General features: G+C 51.4%; 1 pseudogene; it reads right to left on the bottom strand.

Annotated features, from left to right (window-relative positions):
- Positions 1–14,483: 14,483 nt before the first annotated feature.
- LOC131557255 (zinc finger protein OZF-like) lies at positions 14,484–16,011 on the bottom strand (annotated as a pseudogene).
- Between the last annotated feature and the right edge of the window lie 1,203 nt (positions 16,012–17,214).

Genomic DNA, 17,214 nt, shown 5'->3' with positions numbered 1-17,214 from the left:
CCACCAAGTTTTGGGGCCCCGGCAGCTGGCTGGACTCCAAAAACCCACAGATGGACTCTTTTTCCACCTGCTCTCAACCATAACTTTTCAAATAACAATTCCAGCTGTATCCCCTCTTAGAAGACCCCCCAGAGCCTCATCCAAAGACTGTGCCAATCTATGAAGGATTCGCACTTGAATACTTGGAATGAGCACCGCCAACTTGATGATGCCTAAATCACCATCTTTAAAACTCGAATACAAGATGGCATCACATGTACTTGGAGGGAGATGAAGCCATTCCTTGACTGCCTTTTGAATCAACAGGTCAAGGGAATTGAGAAGGCCCACATTCACCTCAGTATGGTCAGCCAGATATACCAGTCTCTGGAGGGTTTAAGTCCTCAGTATATTGACCCTCTGAAGAGATTTTAGGAGTGAACTCCCAATACGATGGAGCCAGTCCACAAGTTTCTCTGACAAACCCGAATCTGCAAAGCCAGTCCAGGGGTCAATACATCTGCCAAGATATTTTTCTGAGCTCCCTGGGTCAATCATATTAAGGGGGGAACCATTTATCTTCCATGGGGGACAGTCATTGATAGTATATGAGTCCCTTGTTGGCTTGATGCAAAAGCCATAACATTTTTCCCCCTGAGTCTGGAGACCAGTAAGTTCACAGAAGGTCTCCAAAATTTTGATATTGCAACACATGCCATCCCAGGAATCACTCAGGAGAACTAAATCATCTGCAAACGCCATGGCTGTTATTTTATGTTGGAACCCCTGACCCTCACTTTCAAGCTTGCATAGAAAGGGGTCCATCACCAGATTGAACAGCAAAGGTGACATAAGGTCACCTTGTTTGACACCAGAGCGAATGTAAATGGGATCTCTCCTCTCCTTTTCAATGGAAATGTACGTTTTGCTGTTTCAATATATTTCCCTAACCAGCTGAAGCACATGGGAATCAACCCTTCTCTGGATCAGACCCTCAAGTACATGCTGGTGACCAGCGATGTCAAAGGCCTTGGTGATGTCCATGAACACCACCCCCAGATGTCGATGCTCCCGCTTGTGTTCTTTACCACAAGTTGTAACAACTTGGGGTTCTCGACACAACCCGATCCACAAATAAAGCCTCACTGCCAGGGGTTATTGTGACGTGCTCTGGTCAGCCTCGCCGTAGCAATCCTTGAAAACAGCCTAATCACCAGAGAACCAATAGTGATAGGCCTCCAGTTATTGGTATCACCAAGTCTATCCAAGTCAGAAGACTTGGGTATCAAGACTGTTCGGCAGTCCCACAGCGCGTCTGGGATAGTACCGGTAACAAGCCAGAGGTTGAATATCTTAGTCAACAGGGAAAACTTAAGATCTTTTTTTAATAAGATGACCCAAAGTAATCCCATCTGGCCCAGGAGGGGAGGTTTTACATATCTCGCTCACGTTTTTCTCAATCACTTTTTCAGTAATCAGGGCCCCAAATATGGTGTTATCAGCCTCCGCATGTAGAGAAAAATTCACCAGGCTACCAAACTCAACAGCTGTATCCCATCTCAACTTAAAGTGTGCATGGACAACGCCAGATGGCATTGCAAGGCTTCTGTGCTGTCCAGAATAATATGCACCAGACGCCTCCTATGCAACTTGTACAACATCTGAAATCGAAGAAATTTCCCTCTCTTAATCACTCTCTTTCGCATCCAGTTCGTTGTTGTTTTGGATGCACCCTGACCATGGGATGTCTGCATTTTCCAGCCTCTGGCTGTTTTCATATTCTGTCCAGGCCCACACAGGGTACCACGACACTCTTTGAAAACCTTGTTCACCACCCCTTGCAGATGTTGCCCTAAAATTTTCATGAAGGCCTCCCAATAGCTGGTGAATCTGCAAGCCGATAATCCCGTTTGGATGCCATCATGGTACCGGAGCTTCAATTGCCCCTCCTTTGGTGATTTAGCAGACCTGGGATGATGTTCAATCACCATCTCACCTTCTGGCCCAGCCTGACCTTTCGTGGAAGGATCTCTGCCCAGAAGGTGCCTTCTATCACTGATCTGCTTTGCCCTTTTAGATGGAATATGCCTTGCAATAAGTTGGTTAATATTCTGACTACTGGCGAACTACTCCACCAATTGTACCAGGAGAGCCTCCTCCTCATCAGTCCATACCCTTTTGTGGGCCCCTCTGGCTGATGACTCTTTGGGATGGGTGGCAACAATCCATTCCAAATTCCTCACAAGGGGATGCATTATCCTCTTGTGCTGGCCCAGGCCAATCTTGGTGGCAAAACCACATTGGCATACCTCACAGACCCATTTGCATGTTGGAGCCACACACAACATCCCTTTACAATGTGGGGCGTGACGGGCAATACTGTGGTACTTAAGATTTTGTTTACCACATTTAGAGGACCTAAAGATGACCTTCTTTTGCCCCTGGGCCCTCTTTAGATTGTCAATCAGTCCCAACATCCTAGTCAACCAGGTCGCTCAACAAGGACAGGATGGCTTTCTCTCAGGGATGGACATGACAGGAGTTCTTATCATTGCTCCATCACCACTGGTCCTGGGAAGAGCCTCAAGTGTTCTTGGCTCTTCTGTGCCTCTGTCTGAACACTCAGAATCATCTTGAGCCAACCCCAATGGGGAGATCTCCTAAGGCTCACGGAATTTTGCCAAGCCCTCCCATGCGACTCCAAGATGTATTCCACAACCCCTTGTAATTGAGGAGTTAACAAACTCCAAACATACCAGATTAAATACCTCTTCCCTGGGCACAGAGGGTATATAGATGGAATCTTGGCATCTTTGACGCTTAGATATAGTGGGTCAGTCTGAGTGGCAGTCAATACATATCGCAAAGCCAATGATTGCACCATCATGTCAAAGAGACAACAAAAAGAGTGAGGGTAGAAGTAGTTAGCAGCTGGCCCTCTCCCAGACTGCCAGCTGTGTCCAACACTAGCTGTGGACAAGGCTTTAGGCAGCAGCAAATGACTGTGCTAACTTTTTGTTTCAGCAGCTTGTGAAACTATTATTGGGTGGTGAGTCCAACAACAGGGAGGGCAGATTTTTGCTGTCTCCCACACTGGTACAGAAGTCAATTCTGTTACCACAAGGGTATCCAGTGGGGCTACGAGGAGGCGCGACTTGTGCAGCTATGCCCAGAGAGTCAGAGTTACTCCCACTGTTTACCTGTGATTCATTGAGTTTCTTCACTTTGACATTCAAAGCACTGGGCAGAAATCACATCGCGTCAACACCTGCTTTGGGCCTTCACGATGCTTTGTTTTAATCAAATAGTCAGATTCCTCTGGTCTGCACCAGTTCTAAGCTGGCTGTTAGGCACTGGCCAAGGCAGGGCGCCAGCCCGGAGAACCCCCCGGGGACCCTCCCCAGCATGAACTGCTTGGCGGGTGCTGGCTGCAGCCACACACACGCTGGCTGCCCACTGCAGACATCCAACTGCCCCCAGAGGAAACGCGCTACGCTATTTTGGAAAGCAGCCGTATGGAGCCCCACATGACAGGTTGCAGAGGCCACTGAAGGAGAAGGTGGATCAAGTCAACTTGTGGAACTCAAGGCCGTTCAGCTGGCCCTGGACATTGCTGAAAGAGAGAAGTGGCCAAAGCTCTACCTCTACACTGATTCATGGATGGTAGCCAACGCTCTGTGGGGATGGCTGGAGAGGTGGAAAGAGGCCAACTGGCCTTGGAAAAACCAATTTGGGCTGCTGATGAGTGGAAAGACATTGCTACCAGGGTAGGGAGGCTACCTGTGAAGGTCTGCCATGTAGATGCCGATGTCCCCAAGAGTAGAGGTAATGAGGAGGACCAAAACAATGAGCAGGTAGATTGGACAGCAAAGATAGAAGTGTCCAAGATAGACCTAGATTGGGAACACAAGGGAAAGTTATTCCTAGCTTGATGGGCCCATGATGCCTCAGGCCATCAGGGCAGGGATGCCACCTATAAGTGGGCATGAGACTGAGGGGTGGATCTCACCATGGACAGTATTTCTCAGGTTATCCATGACTGTGAGAAGTGTGCTGCCATCAAGCAGGCCAAGCGAGTGAAGCCCCTGTGGTGCAGTGGGCAGTGGTCCAAGTACAAATATGGGGAGGCCTGGCAGATTGACTCCATCACACTGCCCCAGACACGCCAGGGCAAGCGCTACGTGCTGATCATGGTGGAAGCCACCACTGGATGGTTGGAAACCTATCCTGTGTCTCGTGCTATGGCCCGGAACACCATCCTGGGCCTTGAAAAGCAAGTCCTTTGGAGATATGGCACCCCTGAGAGGACTGAGTCAGACAATGGGACTCATTTCAAGAACAGCCCTATCAACACCTGGGCAAGAGAACATGGCACTGAGTGGGTGTACCATATCCCCTACCATGCACCAGCAGCAGGCAAAGTGGAGAGGTACAACGGACTGTTAAAAACCACATTGAAAGCATTAGGTGGAGGATCTTTCAAAAACTGGGAGCAGCATCTGGCAAAAGCCACCTGTTTAGTTAACACCCGAGGCTCTACTAAGCGAGTGGGCCCTGCCCAATCTGAGCCTTTGTAGAGAGTAGATGGAGATCAACCTGGTCACATTTTATGACCAGGTAACCTGCCTAGTGGATGCAGGGAAGTTTGTAGATGTTGTTTATTTGGATTTCAGCAAGGCCTTTGACACTGTCTCCCACAGCATACTCCTAGATAAGCTGGCAGCCCATGGTTTGAACAGGAGCACTCTTTGCTGGGTTAGGAACTGGCTGCATGGCCGGGCCCAGAGAGTGGTGGTGAATGGTGCTGCATCCAGCTGGCGACCAGTCACCAGTGGTGTCCCTCAGGGGTCTGTGCTGGGGCCAGTACTGTTTAATATTTTCATTGATGATATGGATGAGGGTTTAGAGTCTTTCATTAGCAAATTTGCAGATGACACTAAGCTGGGAGCATGCATCAATCTGTTAGAGGGACAGAGGGCTTTGCAGAAGGACTTGGAACAGTTGGATGGATGGGCAGAATCGAATGGGATGAAGTTCAATAAGTCCAAGTGCCAAGTCCTGCACTTTGGCCACAATAACCCCCTGCAATGATATAAGCTAGGAACGGTGTGGCTGGATAGTGCTCCGGTAGAAAGGGACCTGGAGGTGCTGGTTGACAGTTGGCTGAACATGAGCCAGCAGTGTGCCTAGGTGGCCAGGAAGGCCAGTGGCATCCTGGCCAGCATCAGGAATAGTGTGGCCAGCAGGAGCAGGGAGGTCATTCTTTCCCTGTACTCAGCACTGGTGAGGCCTTACCTGGAGTATTGCGTCCAGTTCTGGGCCCCTCACTTTAGGAGGGATGTTGAGATGCTTGAGCGTGTCCAAAGGAGAGCAACGAGGCTGGTGAGGGGCTTGGAGCACAAGCCGTATGAAGAACGGCTGAGGGAGCAGGGGTTGTTCAGCCTGGAGAAAAGGAGACTCAGGGGTGACCTTATCACCCTCTTCAACTTCCTGAAGGGTGGCTGTGGTGAGCTGGGGGTCAGTCTCTTTCTCCGGGCAACAACAGACAGAACAAGAGGACACAGTCTCCAGCTGTGCCAAGGGAGATACAGGCTAGAATGAAGGAGGAGGTTTTTAACAGAACAAGTGGTGAAATACTGGAATCATCTACCCAGGGAGGTAGTAGAGTCACCATCCCTTGATGTGTTTAAAAAAAGACTGGATGTGGCACTTGGTGCCATGATCTAGTTGAGGTCTTAGAACATGGGTTGGACTCGATTATCTTAGAGGTGTCTTCCAATCTATAAATTCTGTGATTCTGTGATTCTGCAGATAGCTTCGATAATAGAGGATTGTTTCGCTTAGAACAGAGTGTTGTTAATTTAGGGAAGCTCCAAGGTATCTTTTAAGTAGAAATGAAAGAATTGTCATTATAAGAATTAAGCTGTGAGAGGAAAAGCTGGGCTGCAGCCCAACTGGAGCCTGCAGGCACTCCAAGCTGTCAGCCTGAACAGGCCACCTGCAGGACAGAAGGATGAAGATGGAGTAGTGAGGGGATACTTTGTTTCAGCCCGAGTGCCAATAAAAGTCTAAAATATCCAGAGTATTGTAAGACTCCCTTCCTTGCCAGGCTGTAGCTAAGTGGACAATCCATATCAGAGGCCCAAAGAACACAGTGAGGTAAGCAGCTTTGCTTGCCTGAAGTGTGGAATGCTCATGGGAAGCTGCGAGACTTGCGGGTAATGAATGCCAGGAGATGAGCTCACATTCAGGACAACACTAGGAGGCAGATGTGCAGTCCTTTCTGGGCCTCTTGTCTTGGAGATGTCAGGGTGATCAGCAGCAATCACTATTTGGTTCCCACCCTCCTCTCACTATGTCACCTATGGGATGGAATGGCATTGTCATAGCGGCATCTGGCCCTTCCTCCCTGCTTCGCTTTTCCCCCATTTTCAGCCCAGAGCCCCAGGGACCATCTGGGCCAGCCTCATCCCCCATGGGTGTGTGCAACCACCAGGGCCTCCTGCAGAGCCCCATTCCCACTCTGCTGCCTCCTTGGCCTTTTCCCACATCTGGGCCAGCCTGCTGTTGCCAGCTGTTGGACACACACACACACACACACACAGACAGCATACCACACCTGCCAGGGATCAATTTGATGCTGGAGCCCCTGCTAAACAAGGCTCAACAGCCCGGCACTTTTCCCACCTAGCTGTGGCTCCATTTGGACTCCATCTGCTGGGATACCCACTGTGAGGGACTGCTCAGGGCCTGGATGCTCCTTGAATGGTGCCCACAGGCCTGATTTCCACGCCTTCCCATTCCTCCTACCCCTAAGCCTGCCTCAGCCTTCTAAACACAATTTTTCTTACTCGAATGGCTTCCTGTGCTTTCCTTCATACTGTAAGCAGGAGTACACAGTTTTGATTGTCTTTAATCTAGAATTAATAAAGATAAGTTGGAAGTGCTACAAGAGTTTGTCATTTCAAACTTGAAGCAACTGCAAAAAGTAGAGAAGCTTTCTCTGCAGCTTTTCAGTGAATTTAAAGTCTCCTTCCTCTTCACTCAGTTTCAGCATATCTGTTGATTTTCCTTGGCTGTCATCTTTTAAGCTTCATCACTTGTCTATGGATTTATAAAAACACCCTGAAAACCCAACCCAAATTTACTATCCTTTGTATTTCTCCTCTTCTGGAAAAGCTGAGGCTCCTGTGATCTTCTCCTGTGATCTAAACTGTGATTCCCATCTTGGCTCTGGCTAAGAACAGAACAAATGGAATTTATTACCTGCTAGTAAGAGCTGCTAGCAAAGGTCACAGTTAGAGCTAAGCATGGTGCTTCTCTTCCTCCGTTGAATACACATCTTAGTGTCTAGGCCTGGGGATTTCCAGGAGCACCTGTAAGCTACTGCCAAGGACAAAAGTCTCATTCTTGCTGGTTTGGACACGGATATTTTGGTATGATTTTGATCTACATCCACAGTGAGCAACAGGAACTGGATCTTTGACACAAAGTGCCTTTACCAACATTTTAAAGCATAGTTGGCACTGAAGTCCAGATACTAATGCATTGTGGTTTGTTTGAACTGTTTCTAACATCTGGTACAATATCCCAAAACATGTTATTTTTGAGTGTTTCAGGCATTTAAAACTCAGGCTTATTCTTGTCAACACTTTTCTTTCCTCCCTTCAGAAATCTGCATGCCCAGGTACTAATTTCTTTCTCAGTTTGTTGACAAGTTACCTGTCAGACAATACTTGTTTCTTCACCCAGAGATGGGGCAACTGTCGCCATTAGGTCGGACGTGACATACACATGTGATCAGGGTCCAAGAAGAAAAAAGTTTTTTTTATTCTGCGTGTTTTCCAGCTTATACACTCTTAACCAAGCATGATCTTCAGTCCGCCGCTGGCCTTGGCTCGCAGGTGGCCATCAGGCGAATGTCCCGGGAGCGCATCTCGGAGTGGGTGCAGCTGGTGAGTGAGCAGAACCAGCAGGAGGAGCCGGTGGGGTGTGCTGGGAGGGGCTGAGGTGAGGCCCGGCAGGGTGGCAGCCGGAACACTGCGAGGGCAGTGAGCGTGGAGTGAGCAGGGGCCGCGCAGTGCCCCGGGCCGGGCCATGGCGAGCCGTGGTGGGGCCTGGCAGGGGCTGCCTGAGGCGTGGCACAGCATCGGCCCCACTGACGCTTCACGGCCCCCCCGCAGCGCAAGGGCGCCCTTGTGCCCCTGGAGCCGGTGCTGCTGTGGAAGGTGTCATGGCCTGGCTTCCGTGGACTGGTTCGAGGTGCCCGAGGGCTTCACACTGCTCATGGAGCGTCCGCAGCGCTGTCAGCACCTCTGGTGCTTCCTGCACGAGCGGCTGTTCCGCCAGGTGCTGGAGGCCATGTGGCGCTGCAGCAGCCGGGGTGTCCTTCTCCGTCACATCAAGGCCGAGAACGCCCTCGTCCACCTGGCCACAGGTGAGGCAAAGCTCATCGACTTTGGCTGCAGCACGATCCTCCAGGACTTGTTCTACGCCCAGATGTCAGGTGAGCCCAAAGCCGGGGCCCAGCAGGGCAGCAAAGTTCCCCCCTTGGCTGGCAGAGGGGGAAGAGGGAGGGAAGGAAGGAGGGAGGGAAGGAGGGGGAATCCTTCTTCAGCCAGCTGCAGCCAAGTTGCTTTTTGGCAGGGCAGGGGCTGGCTGTTGTGGAACGGGAGCTGGCTGGGAGGGAGAAGCATGGGCCTGATGAGCTGCGCCCGTGTCCCATAGGAACACCGGAGTACAGCCCACCGGAGTGGATCCTCTTTGGCTGCTACCATGGCCAGCCAGCCACCATCTGGTCCCTGGGCATCCTGCTCTATTAGCTGGTCTGCAGGCACCTTCCATTCCACACCAATGAGGACATCATTGGGGTCCAGCTCTTCTTCCCTCCCTGGGTGTCTCAAGGTGGGGATGCACCTTCAAGGCATGAAGGGAAGAACGGGATTGGGAGGAGCAGCTGGCACATAAGCGTCCTGCTCTTGCAGCTGCTGAGGAGGTGGATCTCCTGGGCTCAGCTGGAGGAGGTGGCACCTGTTCCTCTGTGCTGGTGTCCTCTGCAAGAGAGGATCAATAGGAAGCTTTTGGCTGTAGCTCTGAGCACTCCTGGTGGCCTGGGCATTGTGGAATGTGGGAGAGCATGGACAGAAGCCCCTTCCCGCTAAACGGTGGTTTCTTGTTTCTCTCCGCAGAGTGCCAGCACCTCATCAGGTGGTGTTGATGCATGGACCCCACAGACAGGCCATCACTGGAGGACCTTTTTGAGCATTCTTGGCTGCAGGAGCCCTGCCTGGCCCAGGAGACAGCAGAGATGCATCCCTGTGCACAGTAGGATCCAGGAGCCAGCAAGTAGCACTGGCACGCGTCTCGTGGCGCTGGAAGAAAACCCGGGAGCATTTCCCTGTGGCCCAAGCATGGAGGAGAGAGCGCAGCCAAGGAGATGCTTCCGCTGGTCCCCGTGAGCTGTGGAGGGAGTGGCTCCATGCTGCCTGTCCCATTGGAGAAACGGTGGCAGTGCGATGAAGGTGCCACGGACTGGGACAGGGGAAACATCCCCCTGCAGCTCAATGGCATCGTGATGTCCCCTCAAGCTGAGGCACAGCTGGTGTGTTCTTCTGGAGCACGACGTGGAGCTGGGAACACCATCCTGGAGCTGGCCGCTGGCAGGGCAGGGCTGATTGGCTTTGTCTGTGGCCCCTGCCTAGGAGACACGCTCTGCATCCCGATGGAATCAAGATGAGTCCCCACCTGGCGCAGGGGCAGGGGGATGCTGGTGCTTCCAGGCACGGCAGGGCTCGGCCTGGCCACACACCGGAGGTTCCCCGCTCGGCAGCGCTGGGGAATATTAATTGTTCCGCCGGCCACCGAGCTGCTTTTTGGTGGGACAGGGGACAGGCGTTGTGGAAGGGGAGCCGGCTCCTGGCCTTGCTGACAGCTTCTGCCAGCCAGCCTGGCACGGGCTGAGGTGGGGGCAGCCAGCCTGACAAAATCATCCATCCATGTGGATGGGGGGCGTCAGAGGGGGACGGGTTCCAAAGCCGTGCCCCAGCTGGTCTGCTCTGCAGGCCCTTGAGGAAGGGCTGCATTTATGGGCAGGAAAGGTAAGGATTTTCCCCACCCATGGACAGGTTTAATTCTCCCATGGAGTGGTCAGACTCTCCACAGGCCCATGAAACAGTGACAGGCTTTGTGCTTTTTCTTTTTTCCAGGTCTTGTTTTGAATTGGCATTCATGCAATTGTTCTTTGTTTTTCCCAGGACGATTACACCTGGTGCCCGGACCAGACGGGGAAGCACCTGCAGCATCCATGGAGCGCGTCCAGTGCCAGTGCTACCCCAGGGGCCATGGTCTGCGGGGACAGCCCCATCCAGAAGGACAAGGACCTGGTGCATGATCGGCTCCTCTCCTGGCAGCAGCTCTCCAGAGGTGGGCATCTGGATCCACAGCTTGGCTGGCAGAAGGGCTCTGGGCAGGTGGCCGCTCCTGCAGCTGCTGAGGAGGTTGCTGTGCCGTGATTAAGCAGAGGAGGCGAAATGTGGCCTGCCACGCTGCCTTTCTCTAAAAACAGAGAATGGTTTGGGAGGTTTGGGCTCTGAGCACAGTCAGCAGCCTGGCCTGGGCACAGGCCGTGGCGGGACAGGGGGACAGGAGCCTGCTGTGACTGACCGTGGCTCTCTGGTTTCTCTCCGCAGGCTGCCAGCGCCTCATGCCATGGGAATGGCCCCACTAGGCCTGCCAGGCTGGGAGGGCTGGAGGGCAGCTGGCATTCATTTGCTGTCAAAAATAAATTGGGTTGTTTTGTCATTGTCATCATTGGAGCGTTTCTTTCATCCTTTTCCAAGCTTTTGGCCTTCTGTGATAAATGAATGTGGTTCATGCTAAGAAAATTGTAATTATATCAATATTTTTGGAAAATAATTGGAAATGTAAATGTGATTAATATTATGAAACAAATGGGTTTCTTTGTAGATGATACATGTGGGAAAAAGTATACAGGAGATTGGAATTGGCCTTGATGAACAAAAGTTAGGAAAACTCCCAAGTCAGAATTGGCATCAAGACAAAGTTAAGACAACTCCCAGGACAGGATCGGCCGTGACATGAATCAAGTTGGGACAATTCCAGACAGGGAATCTAAAATAGTGCTCTTATCTATAAAATAATAAGGCTTACTTGGAACACAGTGCTTACTTACATAACACAGGACTTGGGGCACGTGCACAACCTGCCAGGTTATTCAGAGGACAGCGAGGAAGACTGCTGGCCTTCCTCCAAGAAGAGCACCAAAGAGCCATAAGCCCCCTTAGCCACAGCGGAAGCATGCGCTGTGTGTGCTGTGGTGATGTAGATTTCAGGAATCGGAAATAGGAGGAGATTTACAGGAAAATATTGATGAATATGTATTAGCACACAGTATATAAGTTGTGTTGGGATCCTTTTGCCTTTTGCACGTGAGGCAGGGTGGGAAGCCCTCCCCATACCCCGATCGATGGGTTTTGCTTATGCTTTATCTGAACCACTGCCAAATTTCTTTTTGTAACTACTGGATGCTATTTGATTGTATTATTTTATCTCAATTAAAACTGCTGCTAAATTGTAAGTTTGTGGTTTATTAGACATATGGGACCACATATATAAGATCAGGAATATGACTTAATAGTTTACAAAACCAAAATGAATATTATTCAGCTAAATTAACAAGGAATAGAAAAGCATTCGAGACTTAATCACAAAGGATAAAGTAACAGAAATGATGATACTTGATTAAATGAATACGTTTTTACTTAATGAGTTAATAGCTCAGTCTCCTCTGGCTTTTGATCTCCTCCCCAGAAGGGGTGCAGTTCTTTGATCTCCTCTCCATGGGAGGCACAGTCCTTAGGGTTTGGTCTAGGCTTTGGCATGGGGTGTTGTGTTTTGGATGATGATGACTGCTAAAAACCCTCATAAAATCTCCCCCGGAACCACCAAATTCATTCAAACCCCCTCAAACTTCCTCCCAACTACCTCAGGAAAAATTTTGGGTGGATTTTGGGGGGGGGTTGGGTACCTCATGCATGCCGAAGTGGGCGTAGGATTCAAACCCACTAAAAATTCTCCCCTAAAATTCCCCTAAAATCCCTCCAAATCTCCCCCAAACCCCCAGAGGATGGATTTGGAGGAAATTTTGGGTTAATTTTTGGTAATTTTGGGTCAATTCTGGGTGGATTTTGGGTGGTTTTGGTATCTCCCGGACACCAAATTTGGCGTGGGATTCAAACCCAGACAAAATCTCCGTCAAATCTCCTCAAAACCCTCCAAATTCTCCCCCAAAATGTGGGGGTTCCCAGGAGGGGGCACCACTGATCCAGGGCATCAAGGCGCTGCCTGTAATCATCCATAACCACCCCCAAGGAGCCTCCAGGGCTGCAGCAGACGTGTCAGGAAAGGTGACAAGAGCCTGTGAAATGGTCCTTGTTGCAGGCAGATTAGCTACTTGTAGGTCTTCAAAACTCCCTCCCATGAAAAACAAAAAAACTTAAACCATTCCTAAATGTCAAGAACACGTTCACTCTCCTGTGAAAATGTAAAAAGTTTAATAAAGGACAATGGGAGACCAGGACCATAGGTTATCACAGCCGGTGCATCTTGGCACCGGGGATCCTCCTGAAATACCTTTCCCCTTACATCAGCCTGTTGCATATTCATAGACGCTCATGCACAGCAAACTTTACCCCCAAACTAGTTTACATGCTTCAAGAACGGTTTAGCATGGCTCTTCCTTGGATCTGCCTTTTTAGGGCATGCAGATTCCTTGGTTGTGGTTTTAGTCCATTCTTATCACCTCCAGTTTTTGGGCCTTGGTCCATTCTGCCTTCAGATGGGGAGTGCTGATAGTTGGCAGATCTGTAAAGGTGTCCTCATCCTGTGTGCATTGGATGTTATCCCATCCAAGCAGGCAGTTTAACACAAGCAGCTATTTCACTAAGCTTAATTAATGACAGAAAACAAAGCTATATCTTTACAACACAGTTACTTAACCATCACACATATAAAATCTATTTTAATATCTGTGAAAAGCCAATATTATAATACGTATCCATAAAAATAAACCTCTTGCTGAATGATGGTAGATGTCGGTCCCATGGCCCAGTCCCAGTACTGGGAATTTTGCTTCCCTTACTGGAAATTCCCCTCCTCGTAAGCTTTCTACCCCCATGTTTTTAAGGTAACTATTGTTATATACATATATTATAATATTGGCTTTTCAAAGATATTAAAATGTATTTTATATCTCTGTGTTAAAGTAACTGTTATTGTCTTAGTTTGAAAAGACAGGTGTCAGCTAAGGAAGGCAGGTTCCTCCCCTGAAATGGAAAATGTAAACTCCCTCCCTCTGAATTGTTGTAATTTTGAAATTAAGGGGCTCTCAAGCAAAGATATGGGAATAGGAATAACAGGTTTTATAAGGAAAAATGAAAAATACAAATGCTGTAGTACAAACAAACAAAACCACTGACAGAGTCAGAACAGTACCTGACACCTTGTGGGTCAGGGTATTGGCAGCAGTCCCAGTCAATGGTGGCTGCAGCCCTCCTGCAGTGCCAGGTGTGGTTCTGTTGGAGCAGGGAGCCTGGAGAAGGGTGGAGTTTTCCTCTGAAGGTCCGGGCTGCTGCAGATGGGCTGGGGAATCTTCCGTCCTCTGGGAATCCAGTGGAGAAGACAGCTGCTCCTCTGGGAATGCAGTGGGAAAAGGCTGATCCTCTGGGAATCCAGTGGGAAAAGGCTGCTGTGGAATTCCAAACCTCAGATTCTATCCAGGTAGGAATGCTTGGCTCCTCCTCCTGGGTGGAGCATCACCCACTGGCAGGATGTCATTTTATCAGCCATGCAGGGACACTCAATGGCCCATTAACAGCAGATAATTAATAATTAATGGCCAGTCCATTATCAGAAGATATCTCCTGGAGGGAGGATTGGTTGTGGAAGAGATAAACTGCCCAATGAACAGAAGATAACTGCCCCACCTCTGACAGATGGCAAACAGAACACACACTTATCTTGCAATCCAGGACCTGTCCTCAGTGACTGCCCCCATTCTCCAGAGTTCATGGTATCCAGGGAGGCTGCAGCTGCTGATGTCGGGAACAAACAAGTTGGGTCTTGGTTTGAGAAAACTCCAGAATCCATTTCTGACCCCCGACAGACAGAGCAAAGGCAGAGCAATGGGGTTTTTATTTGGTATCCCATGGCTGGAGTTGGGGTTTGGGTCAAGGGAGGAGTTCTTAGCAACACAAGAAGGGTGAAATCAAATTCCTGCCTCTTAGACACAGAGGCACTCCACACAGAATGTGTCCCCAAGTCCTAAATCCCCCCTCAAACTCCTGATTAATGGAGGGACTTTGGACATCTTTGATCAATTTCATTCATTTAACACTGTTTGGCTGCTTTTAAGAGATGAAGATGAAGAAGAAGAAAATTCAGGCCAAAGGGAAAGGAGAAGCAGCCAGGTGCGTTCCCACCATGGATCACAGGGAATGTGAGTGACCAGGGCTGTGCCCAAAGTGCCTCCTCCACTGGGGGATGGAGCTGGAGCAGCACACAAAGCTCCTCCTCCCGCACTCGGGGCACTCACAGGGCTTCTCTTACTGGTGGATCCGCTGGTGCTTGTTCAAGTGAGAGCGCTGTGAGAAGCTCTTCCCACACTCCTCACACTCGTAGGGCCTCTCCCCACTGTGAATGCGCCGGTGGGTGATGAGGGTGCAGTTGTGCTTGAATCCCTTCCCACAGTCAGGGCATTGGAAGGGCCTCTCCTCTCTGTGAGTGCGATAGTGCCGGAGGAGACAGGAGCTGGTCTTAAACTTCTTCCTGCATTTATCACACTCGTAGGGCCTCTCCCCAGTGTGGATCTTTTGGTGGCGGATCAGGTAGGAATGCTGCCTAAAGCTCTTTCCACATTTCCCACACCTGTGCGACCGTTTTCCAGTGTGGATGTTCCGGTGCTGAATCAGGTTGGCGCTCTGTCTGAACCTCTTCCCACACTCCCCACACTCGTAGGGCCATTCCCCAGTGTGGGTCCTCTGGTGCCTGATCAGGGTTGAGCTCCGACTGAAGCTCTTCCCACATTCCTCACACTCGTGGGGCCTCTCCCCAGTATGGATTTGTCGGTGCATGACAAGATGGGAGTTCTGCCTGAAGCCCTGCCCGCAGTCGAGGCAGCAGAAGGGCCTCTCCTCTATGTGCATGCGCTGGTGCTGGAGGACATCAGAGCTGGACTTAAATCTCTTGTTGCATTGATCACACTCGTAGGGCCGTTCCCCAGTGTGGGTCCTCTGGTGCCTGATCAGGGTTGAGCTCCAACTGAAGCTCTTCCCACATTCCTCACACTCGTAGGGCCTCTCCCCAGTGTGGACCACCTGGTGCCTCATCAGCTGGGATCTCAAGCTGAAGCGCTTCACACATTGCCCACACTCATAGGGCCTCTCCCCGGTGTGGATTACCTGGTGCCAGATCATGCTGGAGCTCCGGCTGAAGCTCTTCCCACATTCCTCACACTTATGGGGCCTCTCCCCAGTATGGATTTGTTGGTGCATGACAAGATGGGACTTATGTCTGAATACCTTCCCACAGTCGGGGCAGCGGAAGGGCGTCTCCTCTGTGCGTGCGCTAGTGCTGGAGGAGATGCGAGCTGGTCTGTAATCTTTTCCTGCATTGATCACACTTGTAAGGCCTCTCCACAGTGTGGGTCCTCTGGTGCTTCATCAGGTCGGAGTTCCTCCGGAACCTCTTCCCACACTCCACACGTTTCTGGGGCTTCTGCCCATCATGGAGCTGCTCATGGAGCACCAGCTCTGAGCTCTGGCTCCATCTCCGGCCGCCTTCCCGGCCCAGGCTGGCTCTTTCCCCTTCAGATCCCCGCCAGCTGCGTTTGCAGCCCCTCCTCGTGCGGCATCTCCAGGCCTTTTCCTCCCCTTTGGATTCCTGCACTGTGGAGCCGCTCAAAACGGCCTCTTCCACCAGGTCCTGCCGTGGGGATTTGTCCTCCCTGCTCTCCATGCCCAGCTCCTGCTCTGGGTGAAGAAGGACAAGGACAGGATGGGATTTGCCTCCGTACCACAGGCAAGGGCAAGGAGATCCCCCCAGGGCTGAGCTGCAGCCAGGGCCATGCTGGGCTGGGAGATGGAGCAGCACAAAGGGGAAAGGGGCACTGACTTCCTCCTCACCTGCCTCAGTGTCCTGGGGCATCTTCCTCTTCCTTGCAGCCTGCCAGGGGGTGGGAATGGGAAATCCTGGTTTGGGGAAAACAAGGGATGAGCACATTGAGTTTGAAGGTCCCTCTGCCCAAGTCCATCTCTAGGAGTCACTGGCAATCTGGGTGGCATAAAAACCTCCCAAACACCAAGATTCAGTCCCTCCTCTTTGGTGTTTGGGGGTTCCCCCTGTCCCAGCTGCTGGGGCCACGCTTGGATTGGGGGTCCCACTTCTCCTCAGTGCCTGCCCTCCCAAGGCTGCTGACAGTCCCAGCGATGCCAAAAGCTCCCCCCTCTTGGCTCTCCCCATTTCGGGATGCTGGGGCTGTTTGGGCTCCCGGGCTCCCTTCTCCCCTCATTCTCTGCTCGGGGCTGCAGTGGCTCCAAGGAGTCCCCCCTGTCCCTCTCCAGGCTCTTGAGGCTCCCTCCTATGGCGGCGCTCCCCCCTCTTTGGGCTCCCCACTTTGGGCTCCCGGGGCTCTGATCCCGTGTCCACCCAAAACTGAAACCCTATGACGTGGGGATCCTGGCTGCCGTGAAGGCGGCATGTCCCCCACACCATCAGGGGCTCCTTCCCTATTTTCATGACCAAGGCCACCCACGGATCCCGCTCTGGGGCGTCCCCTGCTGTTCCTGTGACACCGGCACGGCTTGTGGCAGTGGGGGGTGCGAAGGTATTGAGGGTGCTGCGCAACTCTGCCATTGTATTGCTGGGGGGGATGCAAAGTTGACTGCTCCCTGTGGGGGCATAAGGTATGAGGGTCCCCTGCCCCACTGGGGGTTGCTGTAGCTGGGCCGCTGCATATTCCAGGTGGGAGGGGGCTGGCTGCGGCCCAGGTGCCCCCTTCCTCTCCCATTTCCCTGGGGCCTGGATCTGCATTCCTTAGCTAAATGCCCTTTCCTTCCACACCCCCAGCACGGCCCCCTACCTCCCCCTTGGCGTGGTGGAGCAGCTGCTGATAGGCGCCTTGGCTGGGGGCAGTTTACTGCCAAGTGGCCTGCCTGGCCA

This window comes from Ammospiza caudacuta, chromosome 4 (assembly GCF_027887145.1).
Source record: "Ammospiza caudacuta isolate bAmmCau1 chromosome 4, bAmmCau1.pri, whole genome shotgun sequence".
Classification (NCBI taxonomy): domain Eukaryota; kingdom Metazoa; phylum Chordata; class Aves; order Passeriformes; family Passerellidae; genus Ammospiza; species Ammospiza caudacuta.
Note: the sequence above shows the minus strand (reverse complement) of the source record. Positions and strands in the feature narration are given on the sequence as shown.